This window comes from Nannobrachium achirus (genome assembly GCF_963921795.1).
Source record: "Nannobrachium achirus genome assembly, chromosome: 2".
Lineage (NCBI taxonomy): Eukaryota > Metazoa > Chordata > Actinopteri > Myctophiformes > Myctophidae > Nannobrachium > Nannobrachium achirus.
Window position 1 is genome coordinate 45,335,665 of NC_137811.1, and position 11,390 is coordinate 45,347,054.

An 11,390-nucleotide genomic window follows, 5' to 3' on the forward strand; every position below is an offset into this window, starting at 1 on the left:
AGGGCATAGCAGTGGGCGTGGTTTACTGGTAAAAAATCGACTGTAAATTTTTCCCAGAGAGAGAGAGAGAGAGAGAATATATATATATATATATATATATATATATAGCCATAAAACCTTTAATTCTGTGAAAAGAATATTTGAATATTTAATACATACATACTTATACTACATTTACAGGCCGGTAACACATTTTTGTGTAGTACAGCACAGGTACAGTATGTAGCAACATATTTGTTTTTGTAATCTTTTAATAATATTTGACCTTTTTCGGAAACCTTAGGTCAGGCCTAAATGGGTTAAAAATACCACGTTTTGGAGTTTAAAAAAGTTTCTCCTCACCTACGAGGAGTTGTCTTGACCCAAATACGTTATTTGTAATGTTGTAAAGTTGTTATCTTCTTTTTTTTATTCGCCCCATCCTCATGTAAAGCGACTTTGAATTATTTGTATTTGTATTATTATGTGTATTATGTTAGTTGTTAATGTAACTCTTAATTTTACAACTTAATTTTACACTCTCATGGCCAGATTTACTAAACCATTTGCACCTAATTTCCGATGCATTCTATGTCTATAATAAACACTGTTTTCTTGTCATTTTAAGTGAATTTTGCATGCCACGCAAAATGCGCTTCTCTCATTTATGCATTTTAGGGTTGATCATGCAAATGACAAGAAAGATAAAAGTGTGGTTTTTTACATGTTCTGCTGGATTTACCTGTACCTCGGTTCATCCAATTTGGGTCAGTTTTCCATGGCAATCTCCATCTCTAAAAAGCCGGTGCAAATTAGCACAGACATATTATAGGAAGGTTTGTGGTGTGGATGGCAGCAGTAATTGCCATTTTTAGACACAGACCTCAAGGTTGCACAGAGACAATCTCTGGATCCTTTTTCTTTTGCCAAAGCTAATTACACTGTTATTAGAGTCATGAAATGTGAAAATACTTTTGGCTGATCTGTAAGCACAGAAAAAACATTAATCAAATCAAATCAGCACTACAGAAGATGTCTTAAAGAACAACAGCATGTGTCCTCACTCATGCTCATTAAAATATTGTACTGTGTCTACTTTTGTCTACTTTTTGGCTGTGAACGTTTTCTGTTCACACACATTTTCAGTAATGCAATAGATAGCCCAATTATTTGTTTAAAATACATTGAGATTGCACACGCAGGTGCTGATTTCATGTAATAAATTCCCAACAGATAGAAGAAGGATTTAAAAGACATAGAATAAGGTCAAAATATTCATAAAAAAAAAAAAAAAAAAACATCACAAGGATGCAACTGGAACAAGTCCTGACTTACGTCCCAGTAGCTATCCACAATCAGGGGAAGATAGGGTCACTCAATCCGCTGCACCGGAACTACTCTACCGGGACTGGGGGGTAAACCACTCTGGCGCGTGGAAGGACTAGGCTCCATGGGTTGACTCCTGGCCAGGCCCCTCCTACGTCTCACCAGGTCCACTCCTGCTCTCACCACGTCCAGGACCTGTACATTGCACCAGACATTTAACTCATTCAAAGACTTGCACAAATATTCACGAGCTTGTAGATCTACTATTTCTTTCTTCAGTATGGACACGCTGATGTGACTTCAGGTAATCTAACCTACTGAAACCCTTGTCACACTGTTTGCACACAAAGGGTTTTTCTCCAGTGTGGACACGTTGATGTGTCTTCAGGTGATCTAACCTGCTGAAACCCTTGTCACACTGTTTACACACAAAGGGTTTTTCTCCAGTGTGGACACATTGATGTGTCTTCAGGTGATCTAACCTACTGAAACCCTTGTCACACTGTTTACACACAAAGGGTTTTTCTCCACTGTGGACACGTTGGTGTGTCTTCAGAGTCCCTAACACACTGAAACCCTTGTCACAATGTTTACACACAAAGGGTTTTTCTCCACTGTGGACACGCTGATGTGTCTTCAGGTTACTTAACTGACTGAAACCCTTGTCACACTGTTTACACACAAAGGGTTTTTCACCAGTATGGACACGCTGATGTGTCTTCAGGTGAGCTAACTGATTGAAACCCTTGTCACAATGTTTACACACAAAGGGTTTTTCTCCAGTATGGACACGCTGATGTGTCTTCAGAGTCCCTAACACACTGAAACCCTTGTCACACTGTTTACACTGGAAAGGTTTTTCTTTGGTGTGGACATTCTGGACATGCTGTGTCGATACCTCAATGAAACTCTTATCACATAAGAGGTTTTCTTTCCTGTGTAAGTCACCACCAAATGTGTCTTTACTTCTGGCTGCGTTGAAGTCCTCGCAAGATCTCGGTTTGTCTGTGTCTCCTTGTTGCTGTCTGGTTACACAGCTGGTGGTCGTCGGACAGGAAGATGAGGGCAGCTGTCCATTGCTCATCATCCTCTTCATGTTTTCATGGAGGGTGACCCGAGACGTGAATGTGCATGGACAATCAGAACAGGTAACCTGTGTCTTGGAAGATTGGTTCATGGACACCGCTTCTGATACTTGGACTGTAAGTTGAGGGTTGTTTCCTTGTCTCTTGCTGGTCGGAAAGACTAATATATTCTCTGTCAATCTCTCTGTCTATGTCTCTATATGTCCCTGACTCTCTGACTCCCACAATACAATCTGTGCGTAAAGAATATCCCACGGTCACATCTTATTCAGGTCGAACAGAGCTCTGGTCTGACGTCACACAACACAAACCATTGACATCATTCCTAATCACCTGTTTCGAATGATTTCAGTGCATTGAATGAGAAATTATCAAGTGTTTTCAAGTGTTTGAATGGTCTGGTATCTCGGATACTCAATTCTGGGTATCCCGGTATCTCACAGTGGACGGTTGATCAAAACAATGAAACAGTGGCTTGATTAGTAGTGAAATGTCGACATCTAGTGGTCAACCTCAGAGGTACACAATAACAAAACCTGAGCTGAATTCCAGCATCGAACTAGATGCCATGGATTCTCTGTTCCCCGGTGTAACGCTCCACGCCACAGACCCCGGTGGAGCGGCGCGGTATTGGGCGCCGATGACCCCCGTGAGTCGCCACCGAGGCGAGCGCTAGAGAGCCGAGTTGCCGCGACGAGCGGTGGGAACGGCGGCCAATCCCACTCAGCCGCGTTACCGAGATATGTGCCGTTATGGACAGAATAGTAAATATTCAGTCCCTCACTATCCACGTCTACCCCACTGCACGTCTCCAGCACTATCCACGTCAAAGATAAATGCACAAAAAAGGAGTCACATCATCCGTTCATTAGCTCAGTCAGTAGAGCACGGATGCAACAAACCCACGGCTTGGGTTCGATTCCCGTGAGGGGAATATAATATTCGAGGCGACAGATATCGGCGCATGTGTATACATCAAAGTGCACGGAAACAGGATACTCCGTGGATACCCCGTGGATACCCCATGGATTCAAACGTCTGATAAATGGTGAAAAAGACCGATTGAATGTGAAGAGAGCAGTCGAAGCTGGTGTTCCTAATAACACTGATTTGCACATCTGGTAGTTGCAATTCAACTGTCAGATCTGCGCACAACAAGCAAACATTGATTTGCGTGTGTAATCCACCAGCATGTCCATATTTGGGCATCATCCAGCTGCTCAGCCATCACAACTTGAACTTCATACTGTAGCTAAGCTGCCTGCCACAACTTGAACTTTATAGTAGATGACATTTTGATCCCATGGGAGAATTAAGTCGGTGTCACACCTACAGGTGTAGGCTGCAGTAGGCACATAGCACAGGAATTGGGTCCACACTAAGGTATGTACAGTATGTGTTTTTGGAATCAGTACTTCCAATTTGGGCTAGAGAAGTTCCTTGACATTTTTGTAATCTAATGGCTTGCAGATTAGGGTTCATATTTGCATTGAGCTGAGAATATCCGTGAGGGTCAGAATACTGCAGATTACGGTTTATTCTCAGGTTAATAATCCTGCTCCAGTTAGCAATAAACTAATTTTTTAAAACACTACAGCCTTGCCCAGCACTAGCTTTGGTTTCACTGGCAGCGCTCTGCGAATTCACAAGCATCGTTCCTATTTAGTCTAATTCTGTGCTTGCCTCTGGTTGTGCTTGGTGCATTTCCAAACATATGGCATTTATCTCTGCAGGTCAGCATATGGCAGCACAAAATTTAGATTGAATCTAAAAACAACACCCTCAGTTGTCTTGCCCACCCTCCTTCCGTCTCATGCTCTTCTCCCTCTCCCTCCATCCATCTGTTGTTTCTCCTATAGCTGCAGAGGAAGTGTGTGGGGGGGGGGGGGGGGGGGAAAGAAAATAAGTGAAACATCTGATGGAAAGATGTCTTCTAAATCCTAACAGTTTTCTGAAAAACTTGTATACAATGTATACAGTACACATCTAATTTCAAGGGGCTATAGAATATTTAGATGCTATAGAGAAGATGCAGATATACAGATGTGATACAATAGGCTCTATGCATATACGCCATTTTGTTCTACTTCCGGGTCTCTTTTGACTTCCTTCACAGGTGTTACTGATGATACTAATTAAGGCTCTGTTTGATTTATTGTACAGTGGGTCTTTAATTTCAAGAACTCCCATAACTCTGTACAAATGGAATCAACAAATGGAATCAAATGGACCCTTGCAGGTCCATTTGCTTCCATTTGTACACTCTCAGAGTTACACACCTGTATGGGGACATTTGGAATCCACTCAAGAACACTTTGAGACCCACTGGTGTAGCGGGTGTTTCCAGTGAGCCAACATGCACAATAGCAGCACCCTGACTCTGTTTGAGCAGAATGGAACAGACCCTTCATTAGTATCATCGGTAACACCTGTGAAGGAAGTCGAAAGACACCCGGAAGAAGAACAAAATGGCGCATATAGCCTATTGAATGCACTAGCTTTGTTGACTTGCCCTCAGTCCAAGCTCATTCTATTTTGATTTACAAGTTACAACAAAATATATAGGTTAACAAACTGATTTAATTTGTTTTAAGATGTGAGTGTGTGTGTGTGTGTGTGTGTGTGTGTGTGTGTGTGTGTGTGTGTGTGTGTGTGTGTGTGTGTGTGTGTGTGTGTGTGTGTGTGTGTGTGTGTGGATAATAAGTAATCATAGGGGGTAAAGCGGCGCGCAAGATAGTGCCCCCAATCTATAACCCTAACCCTAAATTAGTCCTCCCCATCCCCCAAATTCCAATCATGGGAATGGGGTCCAGTTGTCCGGATTTAACATGAAGCAAACATGGAACTAAAAGTTCCTATGATTGGTCACTATAGTTGCGCTGTTCTGGTAACAAAAGCAATATGTTCTCCATAGGATTCCATTAATTTCCCCCAAACTTTTACATTTCATTTTCTTACCTTAATAAACATTGTCATAAATACTTTATTCCGGTCGCTATAGTATAAAGACTCATTTCAATCACCATGATATGCGTTTTGTGAAATTATGATCCCATTTATGTAAAAAATGACCAAATGTGCAAAAATGACCAAATGACCACCCCAACGGGGCTGCTCACGGGGAATTCCCGGGGACCACCGACTCCTTGTGCTCCAGAACGGATGCAAAAGTGGTGGCGCCCCCAGTGGAGGACCCCCTGCCACTGCAGCGCACATAAAATGCCCTAACTTGGCCTAGGAGCCACCGGGAGAGCCGGGGCCGGTACCTATTCGTCCGCCTCGGCGGCGCGGAGACCCCACCCCTCATTTCTCACATGGCCCTCTTCTAGCGCCACCATGAGGCCGATTCTTGCAAAACACATTTTTGGACACTGCTCCTCCAATTTTTGCCCTAAAATCACTCAACTCGGTACACAGTATGTCTACACTCATGTCATCAACATGGATCCGTCCACATTTTTTGGGGACACTGCTCCCTACTCTTTGTGTATACATGTGACCTACGGTCGCTTATCTCCCGATTAGGGAGTCTTACTGGTAATTGATGTTAAAGCAGGGTATGCTGTAGGAGGGGCTTGTGATCATAGGCTTGTGATGATTCTTCTTCGTTTGCTTTATTTTCGGCAGGCTCAACACATTTACCCAAGTATCCCTGCTGTTGCACTTGACCGTTGGCAGCCAATAGCATGGGTTCCATAAAAAAAAATGATGGCGGACACCCAAATGAGGGCCAAAAAAATCTTAATTTTAGCTCTGATAGAAACCAATGGGTCACGTAACGGTTCCCACCGTCCATATTTTTGATGGTCTATGGAATAGAGACCCCTTATTTCCACAGTGATTGACTCTAGTCATTTGATACATGGGTCAAACAGTGGATAATACGTAAGTCTGTACAGAACTGATTTAAAATGTATATTCATATTCATATACAAAATGTGTTAACTTTGACCTCTGAAGACAAACATGTACTCTGACATCATATTGTAGTAAAAAAAATATATATATATATATTAAACATTGAATACACTTTAATACACTAATTATTTATATAGTATTTAGAGAAGTAATTTTTAAATAGGTTAGGTGTGTGTGTGTGTGTGTGTGTGTGTGTGTGTGTGTGTGTGTGTGTGTGTGTGTGTGTGTGTGTGTGTGTGTGTGTGTGTGTGTGTGTGTGTGTGTGTGTTATATGCTTCAGAGTCAACATTATGCTAATCCTCTTCCATGCCTTGACAGTCTTAGTGAGAGCGAGACATTAGCATAACTAGCTAGTGCAGTAAACAGCGGGGAGTCTGTCCACATGAGAGAGAGAGAGTGTGTCTGTAAGAGAGAAGAAAGAGTGAGGCTGAATATTATTCAGCCTCACTCTTAAACACTTAAGCCCTACTTCAAAAATAGCGAAAGTACACTAGCAGATCTACGGGTCCGCATCAGTGTGCCGGCGGGCCGGTATTCCGACACCAAAACTAACCCTAACTCTACCCCTAACCCTAAACTTAACCTCAGTAACCGTGACGAGTAACTAACCTGCCGACGCTAGTCGTAACTGCGGCCCATCGGGATAGTGAGCGGACCCCCAGATCTACAACCTGGCGTTGTGAATTTGTAAATGTGCTATTTTGAGAGAAAAAAAATTGACTACATTTGAAATATGGGATGCCAGAGTGACTGTGGTATACTTACTGGCTGGCAGACACACACATATGTGCGCAGGCACGCAGGCACGCACACACGCACACACACACACGTACACTGCTGCCCTTTCTCTCTCGGAAGCAGACCTTTTTGCCTGCTTGTAGTCTCATTTACACCTACAGAGGTGTTGGATCTGTGACAAAGGCACGCACACACACACACACACACACACACACACACACACACACACACACACACACACACACACACACACACACACACACACACACACACACACGCGCGCGCGCACACACACACACACTGACACAGGAACTGGCGCAGGAGAGCGGTGCGCGCCACGCAGCGCGCAGCAGAGAAGAGGTGACTGATCAGCTCATTGAAGGGGAAAGTGTCTGAGGTGTGATGATGGTGAGCACAGTGCGAGCACGCCACAGCACTCCACTGTTTCACGTGTTTCCTCACTCTGTCACACGTCTGAAAGCCATGTTGTTTATTATGGCTCTTATACAACTAGAACAACAGAGAGAGAGAGAGAGAGAGAGAGAGAGAGGAGAAAGCAAAACAACACACATTTCGTTTCCGCTGTGATCAGAGATGATTCATTCTTCTTACATGTATAAACTCTTTAACTCTGCCACATGTTCAGAATAATTTGCCCTTTTGTATACATACATGTTATATTTAATTGTATTTATATGGGTTTATAAACCTGTTCTACTCCCCCGCAGGGCTGGTGCGAGGGTGGGAGTGCAGATGTGTTTTGTAGTGTTTTTTACAGACCCAGGAACGATACAAGTTGTGAACGAGGCAAATAGGGAATGGTATGTATGGTATTTGATAGAGGAAGAGATGATGCTGTGAGATCCTCTTTCTCTATCTATGTAGAGACGTGCATCATGCCATCAGCAAGACAGTGGATTGTCAGTAAATTGACAGTGCAAAAGGAGGGCATTTGCAAAGGTGTTGTTGTTATGTAAATGCTATTCAGATTATTTTTTTCCAATGAAAAGAAGTGTCGACAAGTGACACTTGTTTTCAGTAACAAAAGAGAAGAATTAGCAAGGATAAACACAACAGTAAAAAGAACCTTGGGAAAACAAGTATTTGCAGGAAATGCAGGAAAGGTACATGAAATCCTGAAGTTTTGGAATGGCACATCTGCATCTCTGCATCTCTTCTCCCTGTCTCTGTCTCTGTCTCTCTCTCTCTCTGTCTCCATCTCTTTCTCTCTCTCTGTGTCAAATCTGTTAGCTTAAAAATCCCTTCTTTTCGGCCAGCGTCACCATCATGTGGCTTCCGTCAATTCCAATCCAACCCTCTCCTTTTTCCACCATCCCCTGTTTGCTTTTGCCTGTTTGTTTATACCATGGAGTTTAAATTCCCAGCTGGGCACTCGAGGCGGGCAGAGCTGAAACATCGTGGCAGCGCGCGCGCGCGTGCACACACACACACACACACACACACACACACACACACACACACACACACACACACACACACACACACACACACACACACACACACACACACACACACACATGCACGCACGCATGCACGCACGCACGCACACAGTGCCACTGGCAGCATGCCATCCAGTCTGGGCCTCTCTGTGTCTGTGTGCATGCATGTGGGTAGCTGTCTGCCCTCATCAGTGCCAACATGTCGCCTATATGTATGCTGTTCCAAGAGGAACCACTGCTGTGTGTGTTGTCAGCGTGTTTCCTTCTGTTCTGCCTTTACCAACGGGCCACTCACTCACCATGTGTGGACCACTGAGCTCATTACACTGGTGACCCCAATCCAACATGAAACACGCCGCGTATATCGTCGTTGTCGGGTGGAGACCCTGTATCTCCAAAACAGTTTGTCTTGTCTTTATCATGTTAAAAAATAGTGTTTAAAATAGTGAAAATAGACGCTATTTTCACTAGTTTTGTGAGACAGTCTTGTATGATGAAGCAGGGCTTTACTTTTACAAAAAAAACGTACACATTTGAAACTTGGAGATAAAAGGTTTCTGCCCGACGCTGACTACATACTGTTTCTGAACACACACGCGTGCGCACATGCACACAGCAGCACAGTATAAATACATAGATATGCACGTGTATGCTTTCATATGTTTACTGTAATAGAAACATTGGAAAACTCAACTCATTTTCAAAAATGTTATGAATGGATCAATGTGTGTTCCTCACATTTCTTTCTTTTGAAGTGTGTGTGTGTGTGTGTGTGTGTGTGTGTGTGTGTGTGTGTGTGTGTGTGTGTGTGTGTGTGTGTGTGTGTGTGTGTGTGTGTGTGTGTGTGTGCGTGTGTGTGTGTGTGTGTGCGATGCATAACGATCACATACCCTGAGTTTATACTGACTTTAATTAATCAGGCGAGACATTACAGCATGCTGCAACTGGCCCACAAGCAATTCACATGGCAGCTTCTTTGCTATGAATGCAAACAAAATACGCACAGCTTAGGTGAGATGCCCGAAATCCATCCATATGTTCATTCGTTGGTGCTGAGAAGAAAGAGATTAACAAACAAAATGTCATATTCACTATAGCTAGATTAAAAGTAGCCCACAGCTGTCCTCATGTGAGAAGTAATGCATTCAAACAGAATATTATACAGTATATATTGTTAAAAGCCCAAAAGCGATCCATATGTTCATTTGTTTGATGTGAGAAGTGAATACATTACATTCATACCAACTTTTTACATACTGTATTGTATATATACATACTGTAGTTAAATGGCAAAATCCTCTGTGTTAGTTTAACTCTGGACCGGTCCATTTCAACACGATGGCCTCTACTTATAGGTTGGTCAAACTTAAGTGTATTAACCCATTATCAAAAAATAGCAGATATACAAGCTCACAGCACAGCACCAAGTGCCGCGCTGCAAGCTTGTAGATCTGCTATTTTTGAAAAATCAAATTTGTTTTGTTTGTATGGTGCATGTCCACCGAGAACGAGCGCTCTATCCCGTTACCACCCTACAGAACGCAAATTAGCCTCCCGGTGAGCAGGTTGGTGCTTTGCATGGTTTCCTCTGCCATCGGTGTATGAATGTGTGTGTGAATGGGTGAATGTAATGCACAGTCAATCTATGTAAAGCGCCTTGGATAAAAGCGCTATATAAATGCACCATTTATGTGTTGCTTTGTTTACCAAATGGAGGACGTACGTTAATGATGGCAGGAACGTCCACTAGGAGATCTTTATCACCCAGAGTAGCCGGATGTTGCCCGCTGTTAAAACGTAGGGTCAGGTCCTACATCCTCCCGGTGGGGGCTCCTCACTGGCAGGTAGGATACAACAGCAGTGACAACACAGAAATGTATGTGGGGAGGAATTAATTGGCCTAATGACTAAATTGGGGATAAAATGGGTAAATAAATAATTGTCTACTAGAAAAAAACATTCATGTTTATTGGCAGTGCAACTGATGGGGTCAGAAGTTTAACACCGCAGCTTTATCAGCGCAGCTTGTGCAAAAAGACAAAAAAAGTAATGAAAAGGGACCACCCACCAAAAGAACACTGGCTATTATTGCATTGTATATCTCCATTTTGTTATCAGTCTGTGCACACTATCCACTCTACATTATGTGGATCTCCAATAAAGGGAAAGAGGGATGTAATTTATTTCCCCCCGGTTATATATGGCCGTAATTAGTCAAAACTGCACAATGGCATTGGAAAATTGCTGACATACCCACACCAGGAACTTCACACCCACGGCAACGGTGTGTATAGGTTCACAATACAACATCCATTCCAACCACAACCCATAGGTCTACATTCACAAATGCATTGGTGTTCTAAATGTATACTATTTTAGCTGCCCACATTTAATTATAAAATGATGGACGCGCTGAAAGGGGACTTCAACTTAGCATACATGAGATATGCTAATTAAAACCCTGAACTGTCCCTGTAAGGTATTTCACGCTCTTAACTTTTTGTCAGAAGCCATCCAGCTGTCCGTCTTTGAAGCCCTATAGAGGTAATTGCCCTTCTCCCATATCATGACTGGCATTTGCACATAGAAGTGACACATTGGTCTTTGTTGGCATTTGCCAATGAGGCAGAGGGGCAGTGACACACACACACACACACACACACACACACACACACACACACACACACACACACACACACACACACACACACACACACACACACACACACACACACACACACACACACACACGCATGATGATGTACACACATGCACGCATCTTGTCATGGACCATGGCTGTGGGGTCTAATAATATTTTCAGTATGCTCTTTATACATGGCTTCAGAGAGAGAGAGAGAGAGAGAGAGAGAGAGAGAGAGAGAGA